Source organism: Siniperca chuatsi, linkage group LG6 (assembly GCF_020085105.1).
Source record: "Siniperca chuatsi isolate FFG_IHB_CAS linkage group LG6, ASM2008510v1, whole genome shotgun sequence".
Lineage (NCBI taxonomy): Eukaryota > Metazoa > Chordata > Actinopteri > Centrarchiformes > Sinipercidae > Siniperca > Siniperca chuatsi.
In genome coordinates this window covers 14,257,501-14,263,233 of record NC_058047.1, presented here as the reverse complement: position 1 = coordinate 14,263,233, position 5,733 = coordinate 14,257,501, and the positions used below count along the sequence as shown (strand labels likewise).

General features: G+C 40.4%; 1 protein-coding gene across 2 annotated transcripts in view; it reads left to right on the top strand.

Annotated features, from left to right (window-relative positions):
• The first annotated feature begins 294 nt into the window (after positions 1 to 294).
• The window catches only part of atp13a3 (ATPase 13A3), a 45,277-nt gene continuing 39,838 nt past the window's right edge, over positions 295 to 5,733 (top strand). The window contains exon 1 of one of the 2 annotated variants that reach the window (XM_044201101.1): positions 295 to 473. The gene's annotated coding sequence lies outside the window, so the exon portion shown is untranslated. The remainder of the gene's footprint in view (positions 474 to 5,733) is intronic. The other variant, XM_044201100.1, reaches the window with a different exon arrangement.

Genomic DNA, 5,733 nt, shown 5'->3' with positions numbered 1-5,733 from the left:
AATCGAAATACACCATTACAAAGCAGAACTTCCTTATAATGTACTATTTTTGTCCCGGCATCATACTGAGCGATTACTAAGAACGGGCCATTACCTCACCATAATTTGCCATTTTGTGGTCAGTCAAAGCTGTGACACATGCGAGTGAATGAGCCTGTTATAGCTGTAATAATAGGCCTGTTACTTTACGGTGACGGCCGCGTTATTCACCTTGCTAGTCCTCCCGTGAAGTCAGACCATGTCACTTCCTGCCGTCAGACAGCCAGTTCAGGCCAGTTCACTACTGCTGTAGTACTCAGTCTGTCCCATTGAGCTGTCAACACAGCAACAATCCACTCTGCCTGTCTGTTGCGACAACATTTTTTTTATTACTTAGTCCATTTTTCTCTTCAACGACGTTTTCCTTCAGATAACAGCTACTCTCGTCTCACTATGACTCGAAGGTGATCTTCAGAGTATCCAGGTGGTTCTGGGTGAGTGAGTTATATCTTATATCTTTGCGGTTTGCCTCCAACGCTGTCATCATCACCCATGTGTCAGTTGCTACCTAGCGGTGCTAAAGCTAACGTTAGCTCGCTGATGCGTGTTTGGAAAACTGGTCGGGATTGGTATTGAAACGCCATTTCGCTCCGACAATATCTGAAACCGAAAGCAAGATCACCAGCGGAAGACACATGGTCGTTGTTATTAAGCTAGTCATTACGGAGCTGGCTAACAATGAAGCTTTGCTAACGTTAGCCAGCTAGCCAACGTCCGGCGATGTCTTCCCCGATGAAGCACCTCCCTGGCTGCCTTGGGCTTGTAGCCATGATTCATGGTCAGCAATTGGACATCTATCGCTAGCGAATGTCATGTGCTAGTGAAAGATAAGAACCTAGCCTAAAATCAATGAAAACCTATACCCTGTTATACTGTAGACCCATGACAGTTACACATGACATATATGTGATTGTAAGATTGTTTCTTTGGCCCTTAATTGGCTTTAGACTTCTTTCGTTGGGGGTGGTTGCTAAAAATAATGAGTGACTTTTCATTGAGTGTAGGCAGTCATTTTAATACGATAATGAATGCCACTGTTGAAGCTATAAACCATTTGACCAACACACCTCCTTTCTGCTAACATTGCCTCATTCCTCTTAATCACCTGTCTTTATGGTTGGGTCTCCAGTAACAACGATATACTGCACACAAGCCAAACTAGCCAGCTTAATGAACTCACCAATAGCCTGCAAAACTGAATTTCATCATACACCCATTTAAAAACAGTTGTCAGAACTTCAGTGAATGTGGATGTGTAATTGAAGTACCTTTTTATACAAAACAAATAGCTCCTTCGCATATAAAGACTATACCCTTGTTTGATTGTATTTATTATGTGCTGCATTACACAACTGCATGAGTGCATGTAGAGGTCAAAGATAGCCAGCAAAGAGAGAAAAAAAAAATTAGTAGAGTAGCATCAAAACTGTTTGAGAAAGTTATTGTGGCTAGTCCAATCAATCGGGGAGTAAATTGCTTGTCTTCATGGAGTATATTTGTCCAGATCATGGACTTACCAGCAATCAGGCCTTCCAGACACAGGTGTCTAAAATCACTTGTCACACCTTAATCACACACAGATGATGCAAATTCAACTTCCAAAAACAGTTGGGATGGTTTAAGTGTGTAATAGCAAATGGAATTAATGCTTTTGTGAATACTTGTGTATTATATTTGTTGTTAATTTAGCTCAATTTGTGGAGATTATTTTCAGTCTTGGAGTGGCTGAACATTGCTTGTGGCTGCATGCTGTCAGCGTGGATATCATTAATTTAGACTGCTGGCTGCTATTTATTTATGTGTGACGCTGTATGGCTGGCATACCCGGACCACAAAAGGTTTCAGTAAACAAAGGATCAGCAAGGGATTGGGCTTTATATAGCTATCGCAGATCAATTTCAAAATGTCCTGATCGATTTCAAGTTTATTTGTGTAGCACAAATACCAGTCGTACAGACAGCTCAAGACAGCTTTATTCATTATCTCTTCACTTTTCTGTTTCTATATTAACAGACAGTGGGCTGGCTGGCACATGTGTCTTCTATGCTGCCACAGTGAGGCTTAGGAGATAATTAGTTTGTGTGGCTTTGATGAGAATGTGACCTTTTGAGTGGAGAGGAATGGTATCTACATGCAGTGTTTTGTTGTTGTTCCTACAATCCATATGAAGAAACTCTTCCCACTCACACACATAATTAAGAGGTGATATCCAGACTTTTTATATTAATTTAACCCTCATGTTACAAATGATACTATCTCTGTGATGAATTCTATATCTTTATGATGAATCATTGGTCTATTCATCATTTTATAGGGGGGAAAATAAGAGTCACTTTAACATGATTTAGCATAATTTTTGATAACCTCAACTCGTGTATACACAGCAGTCAGAGAGATGCCCAACTGATGAGTCAAAAAGTCCTCACATTTTGCAATTTGTGTATACGGTAAGAAGACTATTCATTGAATTTCAATGTTCACCGTCTAGTGTCTTTCAAAAGCTTTACAGTTAAAACTAGAGCTGAAATAATAATTTGATTTGTCAATTGATTAAGTGTGGATTAATGCATTTTTAGAAAAATAACACATGATCATTTTCTACCTTGAACTGTAGTTTTTAGCTTTACATGATTTGTTTTTACATGCCATTTCTATGGCAGTCCCTAAGATATTCAATTTACAGTGATATAAAACAGAGAAATGTGGCAAATCCTCACAATGGGAAGCTGGAAACAGAATATTTGGCATTTTTGCTTGAAAAACGACAAACGATTTTCAAAATAGTTGCTGATTTTTCCGTCTATCAATTAATCGACTAATCACTGCAGCTCTACCACTTAGTTTGAGTGGCTCCTTAAGGCTCCCTAAGAGATTAGCCAGATTGTTTTAAGATCTGTGTCCATATGCTTTTTATTGTGGTTACTTGTTCAGTAAGGCCTGTCCCAGGACCAAGTAGCATAGACATACTGTCTGTATTTATGCTTTGCTTTTGCGTCATACTTGTCTTAGGACAAGGGTAGAAATTTTGACTTGGGTAAGCTACTGGATGAGTTTCTTAATTGTTTAAAAAAACAAAACATGTTACTGTGTCTGGCGTCGTGAGTATGATTGAGGGGCAAGTTTAACTTGCTTAGTCCATGTTACACATCTGTGATCATCTGGATTCCTGGAATCAAGGAATTGAACTCGCCCATTTCACCTTTGAACTTTCTTCCTCTCTGTGAGAGAGCTCGAGGTCTTGTCCAAACTGAAGAGTTGGAAGCAGTTTAAGAAGTGAGGTGCCAATATTCCACGGGCCTTTGAGCCAGTGCCTCCAGACCTTTCGCAGGTGAGCTGTAAAACAGCAGCCTGTGATGGAAGGCCTGCCAGTGTTGATTCAGAGTGGAGATGAGAAATATCCTGACATGGTAAAAGTCCTCTCAGCAGCCCAGTATTGTTTGGCGTGGGAGCCCCAGAGCAGCGCGATAGAGAAACAGATCTTTATACTGCCGGTCTAGTGGTTTGCCTCCAACAAGACCAGGACAAACCAGCGGTCCACATCACTGGAAGTGAGATGAAACACTTCAAATGAAAATAGAAACAACTGTGAAATTTAACACAGTAACACAAACCTGAGAATAGAGTTGTACAATTGGATGAATATATTAGGCATCACTGATCGAAAGCTTTGCATAGCCTGGCCCCTAAAAATTTGGAATTTATACCCTTATAAATCTGCATGCAGTCTGCGGTCCTTGTGCAGGAATGTCTTGCCTGTCTGCAACCCAAAGGATGCTGGCTGTTGGTTGTCAGGTGCTGACAGGACATGTATAGAAGACCATCATTCGCAGTTTTTGTGGTGTGTCCCACACTGTTGGCTCTAGCTCATCCTTACCAGCAGCCGTTCGGACGATTCAGTGTGTTGAATTGCTGTCAGAGGTAGTCTGTGACAGAAAGCTCTGGACAGATCCCTACTTCAAATGCTACTCCTGATGATGATCATGGAGCAGCTCAAGAGATTAGATGATATTAAAGCAGCCATTTTACATCCCTTTCACACACCTGGTAAAACTGCCAAACAGATGACAACTAATCTGTCTGGCTTTACAATAGTGACACACACACATTTGTTGAAGAGTCCCACAGTGGTCCAACTTGCGGTTGCAAAACTGTAGGAGATGCTGTGCAAGAAGCAACTGCTGAAAATGTGACTTACACTGTTGATGCATCAAAAAACAACTCGAAAATACACTTTCACTTTGACACTAACAAGCAATAAATAGCAATTCAATTTGCTCTATTAGCTTGTAGCATGATATCACAGTACTAGGGATGCCCAGATCGATCGGACACCGATCGTTATCGGCCGATATTCAGTAAAAATATGCAATCGGGATCAATGCTTTCTAGTCGCTGATTGCGAAAACCGATCGAGGACGCACATTGTATTTGTTTACTAGTGGATCTTGACCTCTCCAATGTGGCAGCTGCGCAGATGCACAGCGGCAACATACAGCAGGCTCCTTTCCAGTCAAGATGGTGGCAAAGCTAACGAAAATGTGGATTTATTCATCTCATATCATATCCATGTCTAACTTTAGTGGATCATAACATATCAGGTATGGAATTCATCTGCAGATGCCCCAGTTCATGTTGAGACGAAACGTTTCTATGGATGTCAGGTTTTGAGCCACGACAAAGGCCAAAATGTGGCCTGCAACAGACTAGTTAAGCCTTGTTTTTAGCCTAGCAGTTGTTGATCGCTTGCGGGCCCTACCAACTAGTTAAGAGGAGTCAGCAGTCTGTATAATACAGAGCAGTCAAAAGCCAATCGCTGTAAAGGTCAATTTCCAGACATGCTGGATTAAATTTACACTTCCCTGGCATACTTAGTTTTCGGTAACAAGGCTGATCAAGGCGAGGAAGAAAGGAGAAGTAGCCGGTGACGAGTCAGAATTTACAAAAAGTAAAGGCTGAGCGATTTTTTTTTTTTTTTTTTTTTTTTTTTTTTCTGATTCCGAGCAATTTAATTACGATGACAAAACTTTGGTCAAAATATAAGAAAGTGTTATGTGGCTCATTTGAATTTCAAGGACTTTTTAGGCACTTTGTTAAAAAAGGTCTATTTTCAAGGTATTCTAGTACTTTTTAATACTGCTATATGTAGCATCCCTACACGGTACCCCCCATTCGCCAGGCACTAGCAGCCCAAAGATAATCCCTGTCTGACTGCATCTTAAATCTCTGTGGGGTTTGACGGGAACATTAACTGTCTCGGGTGAGTTTGATTGAGATCGGGCAGTGAGGACACTGTTTGAATTATATTTATTTCCCTCACCTATTTCCCATATGTATGATTGTATTAAATTTCAGTTGATTTTAACTTGGTTTGCCCCAATACAGAGATTACATTTACAGCTTAATTTTTCTCATTAAATAAAGAAACTTTGTATAATTCAAAAATCTGTTCATCCATAATAAGCCACTCAATGAAGTAAAAATGTGTTTTGATCTCTTGCACAGTGGCAGTTTTTCATAGACTGTCAAGCAATGCCACTGTTAATCCAAGAGCATGTGGTCTGACTTAACACTCAGCACACTTTTGATCTGTAGGATTATTGTTTTCCTCAGCCCTTTCCCTCCATTTTTCTTCTCATAGGTTTTTCACACGATTGGAGCTCACTTACAGACTCAGTCCTTGTAGATCTCTTTTTG